Source organism: Macrotis lagotis, chromosome 1, assembly GCF_037893015.1.
Source record: "Macrotis lagotis isolate mMagLag1 chromosome 1, bilby.v1.9.chrom.fasta, whole genome shotgun sequence".
NCBI classification, from domain to species: domain Eukaryota; kingdom Metazoa; phylum Chordata; class Mammalia; order Peramelemorphia; family Peramelidae; genus Macrotis; species Macrotis lagotis.
This window is the reverse complement of record NC_133658.1, coordinates 395,903,730-395,927,779: the sequence shown is the minus strand read 5'-3', so window position 1 is coordinate 395,927,779 and position 24,050 is coordinate 395,903,730.

The window sequence follows — 24,050 nt, the reverse complement described above, 5'->3', positions numbered from 1 at the left end:
ATTTCAGTAGCAGTACATTTCTTTTCTAGGAAAGATGGTGTCAGGATCCATCTGTTTAAGTGTGTTTGTAAGAATGCTTTTGTTTTTAGCTGAAACCTAAGGGAAATTTTCATCACAATCTTTTGAGTCCATTGTGTATAAAAAAGAGTGCTATTTTCCATCAAAAAGAAAAAAGGTTCTTTGAGGATAATGGAGGTTTGGAATGTCTCTTCTTCCACTGAAAGATGAAGGATGAAACTATCAGGATTTAAGAGTTTTCTGATGACCAGATACCTCTTCCCTCATTGAATTGTGCTGTCCATTTAGAATTGCAAAATTTGAGATTTGTAAAGGACCTTAGTAACCATTTAGTCCAGTCCATACCCAAAAGTAATTTCTAATGTAACATTCTTAAGAAATGCTTATTCAGACTCTGCTTAAAGATCTTGAATGCCATAGTCTTCCTTTCCATTTCTAATCAGAATTGAATGGCTGGCCCAAGCCCCTTGACAACTTCCTGTCCTGGGTATATTTGTTGGGATATTCTAAATTGCTTATCTTCTCTGTAAATGGCTTTGATTTAGGGATTTTTGCTTTGTTTCATTTTTGTTTTTTTTTTTAGAATGAAGTCTAACCCTTTAAAACTCAATACTCTTAGACCACTTGCCTGTCCAGGTAACTCACACCTTTCTTCTCCTTCTACATCTTAACTTACTTCTAAGTGGTCATCACAAAGCAAAACTAAAATTGAAAACTAAATGAGCAATAATAGAGCAAATGTAAGATGACTTAGAAAGTTCTTTACCTCAACTCTCAACCCCAAGAGGAAAAGATTGACAGATCATTTGACTGATGACGTGACTGACTTAGTGATGATACACCACAAATTCACCTTGAAGTGCCACCACTCTCAAACCTCAGCTTTGTCAAAGTTGGACAAATGTTCAATGAACTTGAGCCAGTCCTTATGTGTTGTTATACTCAAGAAGACTAGATTTTTTAGAAACTCATCAAAATATTCAGAAATTATTTTTAAGCTAGTAACTTTGTATCTGAATTCTTTGTGTGGTCAAGGACTGGCATGATAACTGGTCTAAGTAGATTGTTTGAAGTGTGTTTATAAGAATGCTTTTGTTTTTAGCTGAAACCTAAGGGAAATTTTCATCACAATCATTTGACTCTGTTGTATATCAAGAAGAGTTCTATTTCCATCAGAAAGAAAAGGTACTTTGAGGATTATGGAGGCTTGGAATATCTCTTCCACTTAAAGATGAAGGATGAAACTTTCAGGATTTAAGAATTTTCTGATAGAATTGTACTGTCCATTCAGAATTGAAACATGTTGAGACCTTGCTAGATGTCTAAAAGCCCTCGAAAGGTAAGTATCAAAGTTACAGCAGTGTCTGGTAGATTTGAATAAAAAAAGACTGTCCTGATGATCCCATTAGCCCATTGAGATACAGATTAGAATGTAACGGTTGTTGAACAAGATTCAAAAAAGATCATATATCATTTGAAGGTCTGAGGGGAAAGATTGAACTGATGATTAGCCCATCAAGTGTTGGGGAGTACCAGACTGTCCAATATTATCATCACATAGCACAAACTAGTGCTTGGCCAGCACTGTTGATGTGCCATGGACTCCTTGCTGATATTAGAGAAATAAAAACCATTTAAGACCATGAGACTCCCACAATAGCCAGGCCATCTCCAATAGATCTGTTTCCTAAAAAATAAAGCCCTGGGATGGAATAATTCTGGTAAAGGCAAGTGAAGAGACCTTGCATAGCATACTCCTCGCTATAATAAACATAATTGTGCTACTAGCATCTCCAATCATTTGGTTGATATGGTCATCTTTGATACAAGGGACTAGTAATTCTAACATAACATTAATTGCTATGAGCAAAATTCTCAGTGGAATCTAGTTCAGTTTTGTAGGAAGAGATGGAGAATGTCATAGATCCAGTATTCATCCAAATATTCATCCCTTTTTTCTATAATCTAGTTTATTTTAAACTGAGTAAGACTTATAATTGGTGTATAGTACATCTCAACTATATCTCTGATTTCAGAGATCCAGAGATCCCTCCATCATATTAAATCTCTCTAAAGATGGCTATAATAATTATTTTTCAGGGAGCTATGTCCATGGAAATAAGGAGATGGGGAATCCTTATTTGTAATTGGAACTTTTATAGCTAGAAGGAAGCTTAGAAACTCAGGCACTAGTTTGAAAGAAGAGGAAATCCAAATGGGTAAAATGATTCACCAAAGTTAGTAGCAGGACCAAGTTGTACAGTGCACATGCTCAAAGTTTTGGTGAAAGAAGAGTCAAAGCTTTAAAAATGGAAAGAAGTCGAATCTATCCATCAAGTGAGGGGCTCTCAGTAGGTGAGGGTCCCATAACTGGAAATGGAACCAGAAACCAAAGAACTCAGACGATTTTATGCTTTGATGTTTTTTGGAACTCAGAATAGGCACTAGCCAAGACACTTGCCCTTGTCCCACTCAGCTAGATTTACTGAAGTTTAATGAGGCTTAACAGGACTTAGTAAACATTCAAGATTCCTAAGAGTCATTAAGGCTCTAGTTGGGAAGCTTAATAGGGTTTAATGGAGGTTAACAAGGCATAGCCAGCCTTATAACCAAGTTTTAACTTAACCTGGCTGAGCTAAGATTTACAAGCCTTTGAGGTGTAGTAACACCTATGATTTAATAGGGGTTAATGAAACCTGTCAAAAGTTTGCCAAGAGGGATTCAGCTACTCTTCTGAGTAAACTGATCTAAATGAGATCAGTAAGCTTTTATTAAATGACTAATGTATACTTAGTACAGGCTAAAGGAATCTGAGAGACACAACTAAAATAAAGGTCCTCAAGATTTTTATGAACTAGTTAAGAAGATGGCATTGTGTGAAGGCAAGCCAGAATATTTGTATAGCAATAGATTGGCAAGCTTACCTCCTGGGTCTCATGTCAAATAGGACAGAAAAGGGTTATGATAGAAGAACTTAAGAGGGCAGCTAGGTGGTATACTGGATGGAATGCTGGGCCTGGACTCCTCTTCCTGACCTCAAAATCAGCCAAAGACAGTTGTGTAACCCTGGACAAGTCACTTAACTCGGAACGTTTTCTCATCTGTAAAATGAATTGGAGAAAGAAATGGCAAGCCGCTAAAATATCTCTGCCAAGAAGACCCCAAATGGGTCACAGAGTTAGACACAACTGAAATGATCGAATACTGAAAAGATATCTAAGATGTAATATTCTGTTTCAAGTTGCCTTCCAGCTATGTAGATAGCAGATCAGAGAGCAAGGAGCCATGACTGAAAGTTCCAATAATGTATGTTACTGAGACCTAAGTGAAAGACAAAGTTAAACAGGTAGAGAGCTCGGTAAATTTATAGACTTTTAGAAATGAATCCAGTAGTATGTTGATATATATATTTAACAACAAGCCTGGGGGTGGGGGAGGGAGGAGGTCAAAGAGGGAAGGGAATGTACACACAACACATTTTTGGGGGTTAAGTGACTTGCCCAAGGTCATATAGCAAGCTAACTATTAAGTATCTGAGGTCAAATTTGAACTCAGTTCCCCATGACCCCAGATCTGGTGTTCCATCCCCTGTGCCACCTAGCCACCCCATACACAACCCATTTTAAAGTTTAATTTTTATTATTTCTCCATCATTTTCTTATATGTAAACAATCAGCAAAACAACTCAAATTTGCTAATTTCCCAAGGGTAGCTAGGTGGTATAGTGGATGGAATACTGGACTTGGTGTCAGAAGACTCCTCTTCCTGACTTCAAATCCAGCCTCAGACACTTCTTAGTTGTGTGACCCTGGGCACATCAGTTAACTATTTGCCTCAGTTTCCTCATCTGTCAAATGAGCTGGAGAAGGAAATGGCAAACTCGTCCAATATCTTTTGCCAAGAAAATTCCAAATGTCACAGAATCAAACATGACTAAAAATAATGACCAAACAAGAGTAACAATTTTAGAGAAGAGGAAACAATATCAGACATAGGAAATCATTTGTCCACCAAGTAATTGAGAAGTGGACCTAGGCCTGGTTCCCAGGTCTCCTAGCTCTGAGGTTCAGTTATCTTACTATTAAGGTAGTCCTAATGTTAAATGAGGCTTAAATAAATGACCTCTAACTTCCCACCCATACCCACCCCAGTCTTAAAAGCTTATGTGCCTCCATAAATGATGTTAATGTGAATCCAACAAGGCTGAGACAGATTACTAAACCACACCAACACTCACCCCATCTGATCAAACTTACTAAAACTTAATGAAGCTTTTTTAGGTCTTGAGAGGCCCGATGAGGCTTAACAAGTGTAATGAGCTCAATTAAGCTTATGATGTCTAATCAGACTTCAGAAGAGTTTGGTGGGAATCAGCAAAGCTTTGGCACAAATGAGTGCTGGGAAGACTTAACCATGCCTAACTAGATTTACAGAAGTCCAACGGGACTGAACAATGGCTATTTCTGTGGATGGGAGTCAATCTTAATGAAAGCTAATGAAACCAAGAGAGACACATAAAAAGGATGAATGAATAAAGATGTTTAATGACCTTAGACTCATAGACTGTTAAAAGGTGAAAGAGACCTTGGAATCGAAAATATTGAAAATGGAAGAGGTCTTAGACTACAGATTGTCAGAGCTTGGAGAGACCTTAGAGACCATCTAGCTCAATTCCTTCATTTTACACATGGGGAAAGTGAAACTCGGAACTTGTCCAAGGTTACATAGTTATCTAAGAACAGAGCCAAGACTAGGCCCCAGATTTTTTGAGAGTGTAATGTTAACTAAATTAGTGCTAAGGTTGTAGTTAACCAGAAGAATCATAATTAACCTAGGGCCCCCAAACTAATTTAATCTGGGAAAGATGTATAATACTGATAAATTGCTTGGTAGCTTCACTCAAAAACACTTTTCAAAAGAATATCTGTAAGTACAGCCAGCCAGAGGCAGATTTTAAGTGTTCTACAACATCCCCCACCTCCCTTCCCAGATCTCTTTCCAGGTAGCCTCCCTTCCTATACTATTCCATTTACACTCTTCTCCCCGGACACCCCCCCTCCCACTGCCAAGACAGACAAGGAAGGGAAGAATTGATTAGAAACAGTTGCAGGACCAGGTTGAGTGCATGAATGTTCATAGGATTTGAACCCAAAGAAAAGTAATTTGGAGCTACCCATCATTATTATTAGGTAGCTACTGTATTCTGGTAGAGTCAACAAGCTTTCTATCTTGGTTACATAGTAAGATTCATGTTTCTATCCATCAGGACACATTCTGTTTTATGTATCTATTCTCCAGTCCAGCTCTACCTCTCCAATTCCAAACTATGCTTTGAGGTTTGGTTCAAATGATACCTTCATGAAGCCATCCATTATCTGTGTCTTTCTCTTAGCACCCACTTAGTTCCTTCTTTACATAGAATATGTGCTCAACAATGTTTAATCATGAAGTCCCAAAGGTTTTTTTACATTTTTCACAATTTCCTTTGTTCATTTATTCACTTTCTTCTTCCTTCCTGCCTTTCTTTCCCTTTCTCCTTGCCTTCCTCTCCTTCAAGTTCTCTCCATATTTGTTGATTCTTTTTTTAAATTCAAGGAATTTTTAAAAAGAATAAAGAAAAGGCAAGGTTCTTCTCAGTATATCCTCTCTTGTATCATTTAACTACATGTATCTTTGACCTCCAACATAAGTAGCAAATAATTTTTCATGTGACTATAACTTCCAACAAGACCATTGACCCCTGGAGGACAGAGGACTATTTCTTATGCTAATGTCTTTCCCATAGGGTACAGTATAGCCTTATGTACATAGTTGTGCTGCCTAAATAGTGTTAAATAAACATTTTTCTCCCATAATCAGATTGCTAACTCAAGTTACCTCTACATAATAGCTAGTACTCTATTTGGGCCCACATGTTGTCCAACCAAGTGAGTTAACCTTAGGAATCATAAAGACTTTTGATAGTCCTTTGGTCTGTTGGGTTTTTTTGTTGGTTTTTTTTTTAGGTTTTTGCAAGGCAATGGGGTTAAGTGGCTTGCCCAAGGCCACACAGCTAGGTAATTATTAAGTGTCTGAGGCTGGATTTGAATTCAGGTACTCCTGACTCCAGGACCCGCGCTCTATTCACTGCACCACCTAGCCGCCCCCTGTCTGTTTTTCTGATTGTTGTCTTCCAGTCTCACAATCAGAGAGTTCAGAAAGGGCTATCCCAAAGTGTAATAGACTGTTTCCCCAGGATGTGAATGTTCTTTATTTAGAGACATAATAGTCATCCCCTGCATCCTGGGCCATTGCCAGTTGTCTTAACTTTTGTCCTGCCACTAGAATGCAGTGACTCTGGCTAATAATGCTTGTCCTTCATTTTGGAAGAAGACCACAACATCAGAAAGGTAATGCCATGGCAAGCATGTGACTTGGATTTGAGTGAGCTGGTGCTATGCTAAGTCATCTGCCTCACTGTCTCCTCCAGATATCATCTGCATCCAGTAGCTGGAAATGAATCAAGATGACTGGAGATGGTCCTGGATGTGAGGCAATCAGGGTTAAAGTGTCTTGACCAATGTCATACAGCTAGTAAGAGTCAAGTGCCTGAGATTAGATTCGAACTCCTGTCCTGACCAGTGCTCTATTCACTGCTCATGTGACTCAGGAAGATAGAATGAGACTGAAGATTTTGCAGCTCTGCCTCACTTATATCCAATTCATATGCAAGTCAAGATATTACCCCAAGAACTCATTGGTCTTTTTGAAAATGAAGGACAAGCAACAACTGTGACTACTCCAAAGTCTATGATTCTTTGTGAGATCCTGCCTCTGTCACTACCTGTGTGATCCTTGGACAAATTATTCAATTCCTCTGGGCCTTAGTTTCCTCATCTGTAAAGTGATGTGGTTGGGTTAGAACAAAGTGTCAAACTCCACTGACTGTTGTAGGAACCAGATTCAAATGTAATTAGCATTGTTTAACAAAATAATTAAAAATACAATACAACCTAGATAATGTTAATGTGTGATTTTTCTAAGTCAAAGTATGGCTCATGGGGATTGTTTTTATTTGCTTTTGATACCACTGGGTTAGATTACCTTTTCACACTCTTCTAGTTCTAGATCTATGACCTTTGATAAGCAACTATAGCTCTCAGTTTTATCATCTGTAGAATAGTGATAACAATACATTCACTCCTTGCCTCACAAGGTAGGGGTAATAGGAATGGCAAATGAGGTAATGGATAAGAAAGTACTTTGTAACCATAAAGTATTATAGAAATGTACTTTAATACTTTAAGAATTCAAAATTACATTGGGATGAGTACTTCATCCATGCAGGACAGTTCTTCCTCCATGCTTTAGTAGAGTGTCTTGATGAGTTACTTTTACTAAAAACTTTACTCCCTGGTTATTAACCTTCTGGTAATGTGCCTCCTCACCCTTACTTATCTGTCCTCATAAGAAATACATACAAATTGTCACTAGGTCCTACTCAAAGTCTTTCCAGCCTGGTAGAAGTCTGCTGATATAACCTTCCCCAAGTTTACCTCCCTATCAAAATGAGAAATCAAATGAAGACCCTATGAAGGACCATATGAAGAAATATGGAAATGCAAACCATTGCTACTACTTCCAATGCTCATAAATCAACAAGTATTGATTGTAACATTCCTCTGAACTGCTAAGAATAATTTTGTGGGTGACTGCTCTTGTTATTGTATTCCATGAGAGTCCACCAATGTGCTTCCCACTAACAATCATCTAGTGGATTCATTGGACACCTAGGTGGTACAATGAACAAAATATTGATCTTGGAGTCCAAAAGATTTCTTTTCCTGAGTTCAAAACCTACTTGATGCTTGGTAGCTATGTGACCTTACGTAAGTCACTTAATCCTTTTTGCCTCCATTTCCTCATCTGTAAAATGAATTGGAGAAGGAAATGACAACCACTCCAGTATCTTTACTAAAAAAAACCCAGATGGGGTCATAAAGAGTAGGACATGACTAAGCAACAACAGTGGATTCATTAGTTCTAAGAAAATACTTAATTCAAATTGTATTATAATAGTTACAAAAATATCCTCTCCTTCCTTCATAACCCAGATCACATTCTCTTTTAAATACACCTGGCATCCAAAGAAGTAAGCTCAAAAATAGAATACAAAGGCAGTGAGACATATATGTAGAAGATACATATGGCATAAGGTAATTCTCAGCTCTTGATATTCAGGGCCTGAAAGTCCTTTTTCTCTTTATAGTATCCACATATAGCTTCCTTTTGATGCAATATTTGTCCTGTCTTGGTGAGCTGCAGAGGAGGAAGTTCTTTAAGGCCCTTGGTCTGAGTATCCTCCTCACCACAAACTTTCACACCCATTCTCTACTGCTTAATGTTATCTCACCTATCTGATTTATATTCCTACCTCCAAGAGAAGAAGTTGAAGCTCACATAAGAATTAATAAAAAAAAAAAACAGATAGAATCAGATAACCGATAGACATTATGCAAAAGGTGAACTATGGGCAGAGATCAAAGAAAGGTGTGCCACTTCCAAAGCAGAGAAAACTCTATCTCCCCCACCACCACCAATAGCACACACATACACTATCTTCCTTTAGCTGTCTCACCAGAATAATGTCAGATCAGTGTGAAACAGTTTAGAACCTGAGGAGAGGTAGTACCTCATTATAGCTAAGAGAAAGTCATTGGACATTAGAATAAGAAGGAAGCTTATCACTTGGTAGAGCTGGATGGAAGTTTAAAATAGTCAGTGCTTGAAGAATATTAACAATTGTCTAGTTGTAATGGTAATCAGAAATCTTTCTTCATTGTTTTCCCTTCCCCTTAGAGAATATAACTCCTCATTCCTCCCTGCCTTCTTCCCTCCCTGTCACAACTTCAATGAATGAATAATATATTTTTGTTGCATAAAACTGAGGGGCACAGAAAAAGATATATTTGAAAAGATACATAATTTTCTTTCTCTTTTACAAAGGGATTTTTTGAAAAATTTATTTATTTTCCAATTACACACAAACATAGTTTTTGAAATTCATCGTATTATATGGGGGTCCATGTTTTTCTATCATCCTTCCTTCCCCCTCCATGGCAGCAAACAATTTGATATAAGTTGTACATGTACCTTTGCTTTTAACATATTTCCATATTGTTCATATTGTGAAAGAAAAATTAGAACTAAGGGGAGAGGGGAACTATGAGAAAGAAAGAAAATTCATAAAAGAAGTTTTAAAGTGAACATAGTATTCTTTGCTCTGCATTCAGAATCCATAGCTTCTTCTCTGGATGTGGATAGCATTTTCTTTTAACAGGTCTCTCAGAATAGTCCTTAATCACTAAACTGCTGAGTTGATCATCTCACAGTGCTGCTGTTAATGTGTACAATGTTCTCCCGGTTCTGCTCCCTTCACTCAGTATCAGATCATGCAAGTCTTTCCATGCTTTTTTAAAGTCAAATGTTCCATATTTCTTACAGAACAATAGTACTCCATAACATTCATATATCATAGCTTGTTCAGCCATTTCTCAATTGAAGGGCATTATAAGTAGTATTTCATAAAATGTCACAAATACATCTATTAATTAACCTTACAGTGTCTTTCCTCCTTCTTTCTCCTTTTTAATTAGATCAATTTTTGCTTTTACTGTGTCTGAGATCAGGGTTGTTAACCTTGGTTGTTTTTGTTTTGTTTTTACCTCAGGTAAAGCATAATATATTCTTCTCCAGTCTTTTACTTTTACCCTATGTCTATCTCTCTGTTTTATGTTTCTTGTAAATAACATATTGTAGGATTTTAGTTTTTAATCCACTCTGCTATCTGCTTTTGTTTTATGGAAGAGTTCTTCTCATTCACAATTAAGATTACTAATTCTTTAGTTCCCTCCTACCTTTCTTCCCCCTCTTTGTATTTTTCTCTTCCCCCCTTGTCCTCTGTCATCAATGTTTTTCATCTAACTGCTGCCTCTCAATCTGCCCTCCCTTCTTTTAGCCCTCTTTCTTTTTCTTTTCCCTTTCCCCTTCTCTTTTTATCAGTCTTAACTTCTCCTTTCTTTCCCCTCTCCTCTATTTCTCTATAAGGGTAGGATAAATGTCTAAACCTTATTAGGAAGGTATGTGATTCCCTCTTTCAGCCAAATCTATTGAGAGTAAGGTTCAGTTGGTGCTCATACCCTCCCTTCCTTCCTTCCCTTTATTGTAATAGGTCCTTTGTGCCTATTCATGTGGTATTGCTTATGCTCTAATGACTTATTCTCTGGGTATAATCCACTTTTTCATGTATTTTATACCTTTTATTTTATTTTATACCCTTTGTCAAAGTATAGGCCTTTTATCAGTTCTGGTAGAAGTACAGTTGTCAAGGGTTGATTGGTCAATTGAATGATTTATTTACAAACTTCAATACAACATAATCACTTCATGCTGACACCTTCTGTCATATCCTTCCCTCAATTGTACCATTAGAAATATAATTCTTAAAACCTATAAGCATCATCAAATTATAATCATTCTATACATACACCCTCTTTCCATGTACCCTTCCTTTAACTGTCTCAATTCTGTTCAGTTCTGGTCTTTTTATCAGATAAGTTTGAAAGTTCTCTATTTATTGAATTTTGCAGTGTAGTTGATTCTTGGTTCTAATCTAAGCTCCTCTGCTGTCTGGAATATCATATTTCATGCCCCAATCCTTAAATATTTTTATAATATAAAGTATGACTCCCTGATACTTAAAAATTTAATGCAAAAATATAGAAAGACTAGAAGGTAAAAATATTTGTCCCCCACCACTGGAGGTATATTGTCCCCATATCACCTTAGTGGACTCAGATTTAACTGAAGTTTCTATGTAACATTTGCCCAATCAATTCACTTCCAAGGGTAGAATGGGTGGATCCTTGCTAGTCTAGGTCAATCAAATCATTCAGCAACCTTTCTCTCCATCATCTGACTTCCTACAAATATTGATCCAGTTCCTGAATTCTGGTGACTTGCTCTCTTGTGTTTTTCAAAATCACAAGTCATCATCATCTCAAATCTTTTTTTTCCACTTAAAGATTTTATTTATGGGGTGGCTAAATAGAGCACCGGCCCTGGAGTCAGGAGTACCTGAGTTCAAATCCGACCTCAAGACACTTAATAATTACCTAGCTGTGCGGCCTTGGGCAAGCCTCTTAACTCCATTTGCAGAAAATAAAAAAAAAAAAGATTTTATTTAGAAATTTTCCCCTAATCTTACCCCCCACCTCCCATAGAAGGCAATTTGCCAGTCTTTATATTGCTTTCATTGATCAAAATTGAATGTGATAAGAGAGAAATCATATCCTTAAGGAAGAAACACAAAGTATAAGAGATAGCAAGATTAGACAATAAGATATCAGGTTTTTTTTTCCTAAATTAAAGGTAGTAGTCCTTTGTCTTTGTTCAAACTCCACAGTTCTTTCTATGGATAGAGATTGTATTCTCCATTGCAGAGAGCTCCAAATTGTCCCTGATTGTTGCACTGATGGTATGAGCAAGTCCATCAAGGTTGATCATTAGGGTGTACAGTGTTTTTCTGGTTCTGCTCATCTCACTCAGCTTCAGTTCATGCAAATCCCTCCAGGCTTTCCTGAATTCCCATCCCTCCCGGTTTCTAATAGAACAATAGTGTTCCATGACATACATATACCACAATTTGTTAAGCCATTCCCCAACTGAAGGACATTAACTTAATTTCCAATTCGTTGCCACCACAGAGTTGCTATGAATTTTTTTGTACAAGTGATGTTTTTACCCTTTGTCATCATCTCTTCAGGGTATAGACCCAATAGTGGATTGCTGGATCAAAGGGTATGCACATTTTTGTTGCCCTTTGGGCATAGTTCCAAATTGCTCTCCAGAAAGATTGGATGTGTTCACAACTCCAACAACAGTGTAATAATGTCCCAGATTTCACACAACCCTTGCAACAATAATCATTATCCTTTCTGGTCATATTGGCCAGTTTGAGAGGTGTGAGGTGGTACCTCAGAGAAGCTTTAATTTGCATTTCTCTAATAAGTAATGATTTAGAGCAATTTTTCATATAACTATAGATTGCTTTGATCTCATCTGTAAATTGCCTTTGCATATCCTTTGACCATTTGTTAATTGGGGAATTTTTTTTTTAAATTTGACTCAGATCTCTGTATATTTTAGAAATGAGTCCTTTGTCAGAAATATCAGTTGTAAAGATTGTTTCCCAGTTTACTACATTTCTTTTGATCTTGGTTATAGTGGTTTTGTCTGTGCAAACCCTTTTTAATTTAATGCAATCAAAATCATCTAATTTGTTTTTAGTGATGTTATTCACCTCTTCCTTAGTCATAAAACTGCTTCCCTTTCCATAGATCTGACAGGTAAACTACTCCCTGATCTTCTAGTTTGCTTATAATATTGTTTATGTATAAATTCTGCATCCATTCAGATCTTATCTTGGCAAGAGTGTGAGTCTAAGTTTCTTCCATACTAACTTCCAATTTTTCCCAGCAGTTTTTATCAAAGAGAGAGTTTTTATCCCAATAGCTGGACTCCTTGTGTTTATCAAACATTCCTGCTCTTGCATCTAGTCTATTCCACTGGTCCAACACTCTATTTCTTAGCCAATACCAGACAGTTTTGATGACTGATGCTTTATAATATAATTTTAGATCAGGTAGGGCTAAGTCACCTTCTTTTGTACTTTTTTTCTTTGAATCCATGGAAATTGTTGACTTTATTTCTCCATATGAATTTACTTACAACTTTTTCTAACTCATTAATTTTTTGGAATTTTAATTGGTAGGGCACTAAACAGGTAGTTTAGTTTTGGTAGAATTGTCATTTTTATTATATTAGCTCTACCTATCCATGAGTAGTCGATATTTGCCCAGTTATTTAAATATGATTTAATTTGTGTAAGAAGTGTTTTGTAATTGTTTTCAAAAAATTTCTGAGTCTGCCTTGGCAAATAGATTCCCATGTATTTTATATTGTCTGAGGTTACTTTGAATGGGATTTCTCTTTCTAGCTCTTCCTGCTGGATCTTGCTAGTCATATATAGAAAAGTTGAGGATTTATGAGGGTTTATTTTATATCCTGCAATGTTGCTAAAATTGCTAATTGTTTCCAGTAGTTTTGTGGATGATTTCTTGGGATTCTCTAGGCATACCATCATGTCATCTGCAAAGAGTGAGAGTTTTGTCTCTTCCTTCCCAATTCTAATTCCTTCAATTTCTTTTTTCTTCTCTAATTGCTGAAGTTAACATTTCTAATACGATATTGAATAGTAGTGGTGATAATGGGCACCCTTGTTTCACCCCTAATCTTATTGGGAATGCCTCTAGCCTCTCCCCATTGAATATAATGCTTGTTGATGGTTTCAGATTGATACTGCTTATTATTCTAAGGAACCGTCCATTTATTCCTACACTCTCTAGTGTTTTTAGTAGGAATGGGTGCTGTATTTTGTCAAAATTTTTTTCAAAATCTATTGATATGATCATATAATTTCTGATAGTATAATCAATTATATCAACAACAAACCTAACAGTTTTCCTAATATTGAACCAACCCTGCATTCCTGGGATAAATCCTACTTGGTCAAAATGTGTTATCCTAGCGATAACTTGTAATCATTTTGCTAAGATTTTATTTAAGATTTTTGCATCTATATTAATCAGAGAGATAAGTCTATAATTTTCTTTCTCTATATTAACTCTTCGTGGTTTAGGTATCAGCACCATATTGGTGTCATAGAGAGTGTTAGGCAGAGTTCCATCTTCACCTATTTTTCCAAAGAGTTTATATAAAATTGGAACCAATTGTTCCTTAAATGTTTGGTAGAATTCACTTGTGAATCCATCAGGCCCTGGAAATTTTTTCTTAGGGAGTTTAATGATGGCTTGCTGAATTTCTTTTTTCTGAGATAGGGTTGTTTAGGTTTTTAATCTCCTCTTCATTCAACCTGGGCAATTTATATTTTTGTAATCTCAAATCTTTGACCTAAAACATAAAAGAACAAACATAAACAAGCAAAGAATAGAAGCCAGAATTTTAGTTGCAGAATTTTAGCCTTAGATAGGAAGGGCCAGGAGCTGATTCCCTCATAACATTGTCTCTTTCACCTCAATAGCAGCTGATCAGGAAAAACAGTATCATATATCTAGGCATGGATCATTGTTGTTGAGTAGATTCAGTCATGTCTGATTCTACTTGACCCTATTTGGGGTTTTCTTGATAGAGATTTTCGAGCATTTGCCATTTTCTTTTCCAGGTCATTTTACAGTAAGGAAACTGAAGCAATCAGGGTGAAGTGACTTGCCCAGGGTGATACAGCTAATAAGTGTCTGAAAGCAGAGTTGAAGTCCGAAAAATGAGTCTCCCTGGCTAAAGGCTTTGCACTCTATTCACTGCACCATCTAGCTGCCTGAGGCATGGTTAGAGGGAAGTAATTTTATATCCTCTCCTACTTGGATACAAAATTAGATGGTTAGAATACCTATTCCCAGTTCAGCCTTTTCTTCTTTCAAAGGAAGAAACTGAGATCCACAGATGTTAAGTGACTGCCCAAAGTCACATACTCCTCAAGTAAACAATACCAAGTTATTTAACCTCTTAGGGGAAAATACAGTAGACTAGGAAATAATGAAGAGAGGTGATGTGTTCCCCTGAGTCACTGAACCTGCAATAGAGTGATACCAAGGTAGAAACTGTACTTCCTAAGGACTGGCAAGGTACAAACTGTGCTATGTCATCATGGAAGTGAGAAGAAAGATCCACTTATAAGGTGAAAAGGAACATGGTTCTTGTAACCCTGGAAGATCTACTATGAGTCCTACTGTGGGAATCAACAAACAAAAACAGATTTCAAAAAAACAGAAACATTCTGGTCTTAAAGGAAAAAAAAATACTCTGCAGACATTAAGAGCCTAGGATCCTATACCTCTAACTGACCAATTTAGAAAACTGATCCCTAGGAAAAGGGAATGAACATCAGCTGCTAGAAACTGAGAAGAGTTACAGGAAAAAGAGTAAGAAATGCAAGATAGAGAAAGGGACCACAATGCAGGAATGAAATAGTACCCTCTGCAAGAACAATCAGAGGTGCCTCAGAAGGCCCAGGGATATGGAGGAAATAGCCTATCAAGTTCTCAGTCCTGGAAGTATGTTTGATGGGAGGATTACTTACTGGTGGGTATTGCTATTTTCTCTGCATTCTGGAAATTGTTTTATTGGATTACACTTACTCCTAAATAAAGTTGGCTATGTTTGAATCTTCTGACAATATGTGCTTGTGAGGAAAGTGGTAGTTGTCTCTCAGAAAGGAAAAATAATATTAGTTACTGAGATTCCTAAGTCATCTAGGGGGAGACAGCAAGTCAGAGAAATGAGAAGCCCACCTAAGCTTTACAATGTGCCCTTCATATTAGGAGAGTTTCTTTTTCATTTTATAGTTGGGGAACCAGAGGAATCTTTTTGTTCCCTGAGGAATCTTCTAATCGAGACTACTATCCACTTTCCCTATCTAAGACTTAGCCAAGAACTAGGGGAAATTGTTGGTGTTGCATGTTTTGTTTTGTTTTATAAAAGGATCCTAGTAGTTAAAATAGAAGACATCAACTCTCTAAGTAAAAGGGGATGGCCCAGAGGGCACATTCATTTTGTCTATGAATGTGCACTCTGCTTGCTGCCAATCCAAATGGGGCAGGTGAGACTCCTTATAGGTAATTGTGATATAGAATGGTGAAAAAAAGCCTTTTAATTGGCAGCTGAGCTGAAACTGAGTATACATACACAAGGCTCTATTGAAGGCATTGGGCTTCTCTTCCCTTGGTGAGCAAAGCAAGAATTGCTGTGTTAATGGTCATAAAGTATAATTTTCTCTGGCTGGGAACATAGGTAGTGCCAACTGTTTACTCTTTCCAACCAGGCTGCATGCTGCTTCTGATTTTTGCTTCTTATCCTTTCTTTCATCTTAGATGAATGAATGTAAGGTATATAGTGTACTTGATCTACAAAATGTTGGAGTAGTCACCAAAGCTCTGACATATAGAGTCCAGCAGAATCTAAGTCAGTTATAGCAGCATTTGCACTTCTGAAGCACGGAGAATTAACTTGTATGACCCAATTCAGAAGGGCATCAACCCAGAGGTGAAGGAAACATAGTTTATAGGCAACTAAGCAACTCATCAATTCAACTATGTCACATTTGGACATGAGGTTGACAGAAGAAATGTTTTAGCAATCACTTTGAATATGAGTCCATTCTCCTTATGGACCAGGGCAGGAAAGGAAAAATATCTTCTCAGTAAATATGCTTTTGTAAAAGTTGACTTCTAACCAAGTTAGCTGCCTGAATGAAGGTGGACTACACAACTTCCACATATCTACTTCAACCAAAATTTGACATTTGCACTAACCTGAACAATGATAAAAAAATATATATATCCACTAAGAAACTGTAATAAGGGACTAGTTTCATTCCAGAAATACACAAGAAGTTAGTCAGAATTCCCCAGGCAAAAAAAAGTAAATGGGTGACAGAAGAACCAGAGCCAGGGCACATTAAAAAGCCTAAACCTCCTAGTTTGACCAGAAATTGCCTAGAGGTCCATGTAATCTGTAAGACTCTATGGCCAGAGCAAAGTGCAGGGCTCCCCTAAAAAGTCCCAGGATGGTCAGAAGTCATCAGGAGTGGGGAAAACCTTACTAATTCTGAGATGTCATAGAGGGTTCTGAAGATCTAGCACAAAAATACAGAGTAGCCTAACCCCAAGAGGAGGAAATTAGGGCAGGAACCCAGGTGGACCAAACAGGGATGATCACCTCACCCAAAAGCCCAATAGAACGTGGACCATGGCCCTAGCACAAAGTTCCAATTAAGTAGCTATAGCTGGAAAGATAAAAAAAAAATCAAAGAAAATATTGACTAATATTTTAAAATTATTCATATAGAGAAACTTCAAAATCCAGCCTAGAGGGAGAAAGTCATTCCATGACTACAAATAGAAACTTAAAGGAAAAATATTTTCCACAAGATCTATATAAATATGTAAAATAATGCAGATTTTTTTTTTAGATTTTTGCAAGGCAATGGAGTTAAGTGGCTTGCCCAAGGCCACACAGCTATTATTCTGTTGCAGCACAAAATCCAGACCCTTGCTCCTGAGTCTTCTTTTCTTTATAGAAGTACAAAACTCTTATTCCTTCCCTAAACCACAGGAATAAGAAAAGAACTCTGCCAATCATGTGAAGTCTTTCCTTTATGACTGTCCTAACTTCATTTTTGACTTTGCCCTTATTTATCCTGCCCATTGTCTCCATTGGTATCTCCTTATGAATGAGTAGGAGATTTGAACATAATTGTAGCTTATTCCCTTTATATTTGGCAATTTCCCTACTAAAGCTATGTCCTGACTAAAGTAAATGATGAATCCCAGAAAGTGGTCATATATATTCAAATCTGCACTATTTGAAGTTATAATTATGTGAAATATAATTGGTCCTAACCTGATGGAAATATTCAGTGTTTATTCAAATAATCTCTATGTAGGATCTCTATGTAGGATTCATTATTACCACTAATTGGGACATGGCTATAAAGAAGACAAACAAGAAAAAACTTCCTTACCATTAAAGACAACAATTTGGAGAGATAATAAGCTTCACATCAATGTAGATCTTGGCTGGAAAGGACCTTGAAGATCATCTAACCCTCTTTTTGCAAAGAAGAAAACACTGGACCAAAAAAAGGGGGGGAAGTGAATTATCTTAGGTTATAAGAACAAGAATGAGATTTGGACTCAGGTCCTCTGAGGACAAATCCAAAGCTCTTTCAAGTATACAACAGTTTAGAGTCCCACTTCTGGACTCCCTCATCATTCCCAGATGAATGTTGGAGGGGGTGGGAGACAGACAGACAAGGGAGACAGACAGACAGAGAAGGATTCCATCAAGATCTCTAAGTTCTCTGTTTATTTACCAAAACAGCAGTGCTTAAATACCTTTCCACTCTCTCATTCACTCCCACTCCCATGGCAGTTAGTAAAACAAGGTTCTGATGCTCAAAGGCACCAGGTGCTGATAATCTACAGTATTCCCACATAAAACAGTCCCCAACAATTGATATCCCAAAGGGTAGAACAAAATTAGCAGATATAATTTCTAAGAAGGCTATATTAGAACCACAGCTTTTAAATAAAAAGGTAGAAATAAAAAACTAATAAATTTTCAGTTGTTTAAATGTCTTTTAAAAACAGCAGCGTGATCTCATATTCTGATAGAATTTTGATGTGGTACAAATGAAGTATTTCATAATAAAATCAGGGATGATGACCTTTACATACCCTAAATGGAAATGTATCATGTCTGCAAAAGGTGAGTGACTATCAAGAATATTATGGGAGGGAGCATCAGTCCTGGGGTCAGAAGGATCTGAGTTCTAGATACTAGATAGCTGAGACTAGGTAAGTGTGTGACTTGGGACAAGTCACTTAACCCCCATTGCCTCAGAAAAAAAAGAATATTTTGGGAGGCAAATATTTAAGGCATTAATTCCAATTCTTATATAAACTACTTTGAAAAAATAGGAAGATGGTCTGCCTAACATTCCTTTATGACACCAATATGGTGCTGATACCTAAACCAGCGAAGAGTTAAGTATAGAGAATTAGAAATTATAGACATTTTCTCTGATAATATTAGATGCAAAGATATTTAAATAAAATATTAAGCAAAGATTCAGCAAGTTATCCTAGATAAACACATGATCCAAGTAGGATTTATACCAGGAATGCAGGAGTTGGTTCAATATTAGGAAAACTATCAGCATATTGTGCTGTATATGATTATACTTCATTAATGTCACAATAGATGAAAAAAATTTTGACAAAATAAGCACCATTCTATCTAAAAACACTAGAGAGTTAGGAAATAAATGTGAGGTTCCTTTAGAATAATAAGCAGTATCAATCTAAAACCATCAACAAGGCATTATATTAATGGAAAGCTAGAAGGCATTCCAAACTAAGATCTAGGGTGTAAGGTGCCCATTATCATCCACTATCTATTTAATATTGTATTATGAAATGTTAGCTTCAGCAATTAGAGAAGAAAAAAGAAATTGAAGGAATTAGAATTGGGAAGGAAGATGACAAAAGCTCATCTCTTTACAAATGCTACATGATGGTATGTAGAGAATCCCAGAGAAATCAATACAAAAACTACTGGAAACAATTAGCAACTTTAGCAACATTGCAGGATATAAAATAAACCTACATAAATCCTCAGATTTCTCTATATTACATACAAGATCCAGCAGGAAGAGACTAGAGAAAATCCATTCAAAGTAACTAGTACACAAATAAAATATCTGGAGAATCTATTTGCCAAGGCAACCAGAAATATATTTTGAAAACAATTATGCAAATACTATTTCACACAAATAAATCATATCTTAACTAATGGCAAAATATCATGCTACTATGGGTAGGCTCAGCTAATATAATAAAATTATGACAATTCTTCCTAAATTAAATTACTTATTCAGTGCAATACCAATCAAACTACCAAAAATTGTTTTATAGGACTAGAAAAAATAGTAACAAAATTCATCTGGAGGAACAAAAAGTCAAGAATATAATGGAAATTAATGAAAAAAATACAAAGGAAGGTGAACTGAGGGTGGTTAGGTGGCGCAGTTGATAGGGTACTGGCCTTGGAGTCAAGAGTACCTGAGTTCAAATCCGACCTCAGACACTTAATAATTACCTAGCTACGTGGCCTTGGGCAAGCCACTTAAACCCGTTGCCTTGCAAAAACCTAAAAAAAAAAAGGAAGGTGATCTAGCCATACAAAATCTAGAATTGACTAAAGTAATCCATTTTTTGATAATTCCAAAGACTTCAGATTCCATTTGACAAAAACTACTTGAAAAACTGATAAATAGTATGGCAGAAACTAGGCTCAAACAATATCTTACTCCTTGTACCTTGATAAAGTTGAAATGGGTATAGGAATTAGATATAAAGAGTCATACCATAAGCCAAATAGGAGAATAAGGAATGATATATCTCTCAGATCATTGGAAAGGGAAGGAGTTAGTAACCAAATGAGATAGAGAACATTATAAAAAACAAACTTAATAATTTTGATTATATTAGATTAAAAAGGTTTTGCACAAATGAAACCAAGATTAAAATGAATGAAGAAAGTTGGGAAATAATTTTTACAGTCAGTATTTTCTAATAAAGAATTCATTTCTAGGGGTGGCTAGGTAGCGTAGTGGATAAAGCACTGGCCCTGGAGTCAGGAGTACCTGGGTTCAAATCTGGTCTCAGACACTTAATAATTACCTAGCTGTGTGGCCTTGGGCAAGCCACTTAACCCCATTTGCCTTGCCAAAGCCTAAAGGAAAAAAAAAAAGAATTCATTTCTAAAATATAAAGAGAACTGAGTTAAATATATAAGAAAAACAAGTCATGCCCCAATTGATAAATAGTCAAAGGATATGAAATTTTCAGTTTTCAGGCAGTTTTCAGATGATGAAATTATTGCTATTGATTAGAAAAATGCAAATTAAAACAACCTCACACCTATCACATTGGCCAATATGACAAAATAGGAAAATGTTCGATGTTGGAGAGGGTGTGGAAAAATTATGAAACTAATGCATTGTTTGTAAAGTTGTGAACTGATCCAACCATTCTGAAGAGAAATTTGGAGCTACTTCCAAAGGGCAATAAAACTGTACATACCATTTGATTCATTACTGGGTCTATATCCCAAATTGATTATAAAAAAAAGAGGGAAAAAACCCACATGTACAAAAATATTTATAGCAACTCTTTTAGTAGAGGGAAAGAATTGGAAATTGAGGGGATGCCCATCAATTGAGGAATAGCTGAACAAATTGTGGTATATGAATATGATAAAAGTATTATTGTTCTGCAAGAAATTATGAATGGGCAGACCTCAGAAAAGCCTAGAAAGACTTACATGAACTGATGGTGAGTGAAGTGACCAGAACCAAGAGAACATAAATATTAATAGCAACACTGTGTGATTATCAGTCAACAGGCTTACTCTCCATAGCAGTACAATAATCAAACACATTTCTTTTTCTTTTTTAAAAATATTTTATTTATTTATTTTTCTGACTTAAATGAAACAGTAGTTTTCAGCAATTAATTTTTTTTGGCAAGGTTTTGAGTTTTACAGTTTTCTTCCTCCCTCCTTTCTCTCCCCACCTCCCTCTTCCCCAAAGCAATCCAATATAAGTTATTGAACATAGTCCATATTAATCAGGCTGTGAAAGAAGAATCAAATCAAAATAGAAAAGAATTATAGAGGAAAGTCATAATACACAAGAAAACTTTAAAAAATTGAAGACAGTAAGCTTTGGTCTGCATTCAAACCCCACAATTCCTTCTCTGGATATAAATGGTATTTTCCATCACAATTCCTTCAGAATTGTCTTGATGATTGTACTGCTGAAATGAAAAAGTCCATCATAGTTAATCATCACCCAATATTGTTGTTAGTGTATATAATGTTCTTTTGGTTCTTCTCACTTCATTCAACATCAGTTCATGCAAGTTTGTCCAGGCCTTTCTGAGGTCGTGTCCTTCATGATTTCTTATAGAGCCACAGTGATTCCATTACATTCATATACCACAATTTGTTCAACCATTCCCTATTTGATGAGCATTTTCTTGATTGCCAGTTCTTTGCCACCACAAAAGCAGCTACTATACATATTTTTGTACAGGTGGGCTTTTTTACCCTTTTTCGTGATCTCTTTTGGATACAGACCTAGAAGTAATATTGCTGGATCAAAGGGTATGCAAGGTATTATTGCTCTTTGGGCATATTTCCAAATTGCTCTCCAGAAAATTTGGATCAGTTCACAACTCCTCCAATAATGCATTAATGTCCCAGTTTTCTCAGTCCCCACCAATTTAATCAAAGACAGTTCTAATGACATGATGGAAAATATTATCCACATCCAGAGAAAGAACTATGGAGTCTGAATGATGACCGAAGCATATTATTTTCCATTTTAAAAATCTGTTTTATGCTTTATCATTGTTTTTTTTTTCTTCTCATGGTGTTTCATTACATTTTGCTCTGATTCTTCTTTTACACCGTGACTAATATGGAAATATATTTAACAGAGCTATTCATTCATAGTTATTCAGATTATTCAATGTCAAGGGGAGGGGGAAGAGGAAAGGGAAGGAGGGAGGAAATTGTGGAATTCAAAATCTTACCAAAAAAAATGAATGTTGAGGGGCAGCTTTGTGGTACAATGGATAGAGTACCAGCCCTGGAGTCAGGAGGACCTGAGATCAAATCTGACCTCAGACGCTTAATAATTGCCTAGCTGTGTGACTTTGGGCAAGTCACTTAACCTCATTGCCTTAAATAAATAAAATTTTAAAAAATTAATGTTGAAAACAATCATTGCATATATTTGGAATAATAACTTGATAAAAAAAAATCTGAAAGTATATTCATGCTTTAGAAGGGGCTTAGAATAGTTGACCTAAAAGGTCAAAAGCTTCCCTTCATCAGAAAATTTTTGTGAGGTAGCTAGTATAATTGTGATTATCCTGAATCTGTAGGGGAGGAAATTAAGGATGAGAGAAACAGATTTTCCATTTTCCATAGCTCAGCAAGTAAATGGTGCTCAACCCACATCTGTAGACTCAGAGCCCAGCCTCTCTTTCTACCTGCCATGCATTAAATCAGATAAGCCATGAAATGGAAGAAATGGAAGAATTGGAAGTGTAAAAGGGAAAGGAAACTGATTGAGTCAATCACACCACCTCATTTTAAAAAATGAACAAAATGTTCTAGCTTTGATACATAAGAACATAAATCAGAGGCATTAAACTTAATATTTGCCCTGTCTCTCCCTTTAGTTCTTCCATGAAAAAAGCAAGATAATTCAGGATCCAGCATTTGAGTTTCTGGACCATAGGGGAGAGAGCAATTCCATCCAAGCACCTGAAAAGGAATTGCAGAGGGGAGGTGAGTGGGACTTGGAGGAAGTGGAAAGGATTAGAAATTCTGTCTTCCCCTCCAGTGAACAAAGGAAGACCTTATGAAGATTGCAAGGTCTGAGAGTTTGGACTTCCCATCAACATCCTGGTAATAATGACAGGCAATGAGTCTTCATTGCAGAACTAAGAAAGAAGAAGAAAAGAAGAAAGGAAGTTAGACTTTATGAGGATGCCAAGAGAAAATTATATCATTCCTGAGGAGAATAACTTGAGCAAACAGATTTCCAGGAGCTATGACTTACCCCTTTTGCTACATGTACTCTATACATAAGCTAACTTTCCCCTAGACTTTCTTTCCACTCATGGGAGAATCTGTCACAGAATTTATCAAGGATGTTTTGTACTAGCTGTCCTTACTATACACTTTCCTAAGTGCCAGTTTCTAAAACCTATTTAAGCTTAGGTAACTAATTGATATTAACTTGGAGATAGATACCAGTGGGGGGCTTATATTAGAAAGCTACCTCTCAGCTTCTTATAGTTCCATAGAACCCTGAGGAGAGAAGAAAATAGCTTTGGTCTAGGAATCAGTGAGCAGGAGTTGGGAGAATACACCAGAACCTGTATTTAAAAAATAATAACAAGAACTTTCCCTTTAGAAGAGAAAATTTCTAAGATCTGGATCATGGAGGAAGCTATGTGCAAGATCTGGCTGTGTGGTGTTGGTGTGGAGTTCTTACAGAGTGACCAATGTAAGTCACAATATGAGGAAGAAAGAGAAGAGGGTCTAGATAGGTTTGGGTGCCTGTGGATGGGGTAATAGAAATATAGGTATTAAGTGGAAGAGTGGAAGAGCATCAAGATATATATATCTGGAAAAATTCTATGGGGAGTAGGTTCCAGGGCTAGAAAGAAGTAGACCTGAGAGATTTAGTGCTAGAGCTAATACTACATTTCCCCAAGTATAGGATCACCCTTTCTCAAAATATTTGGGCTCTAAAAAACTGGGAGTGTCTTATA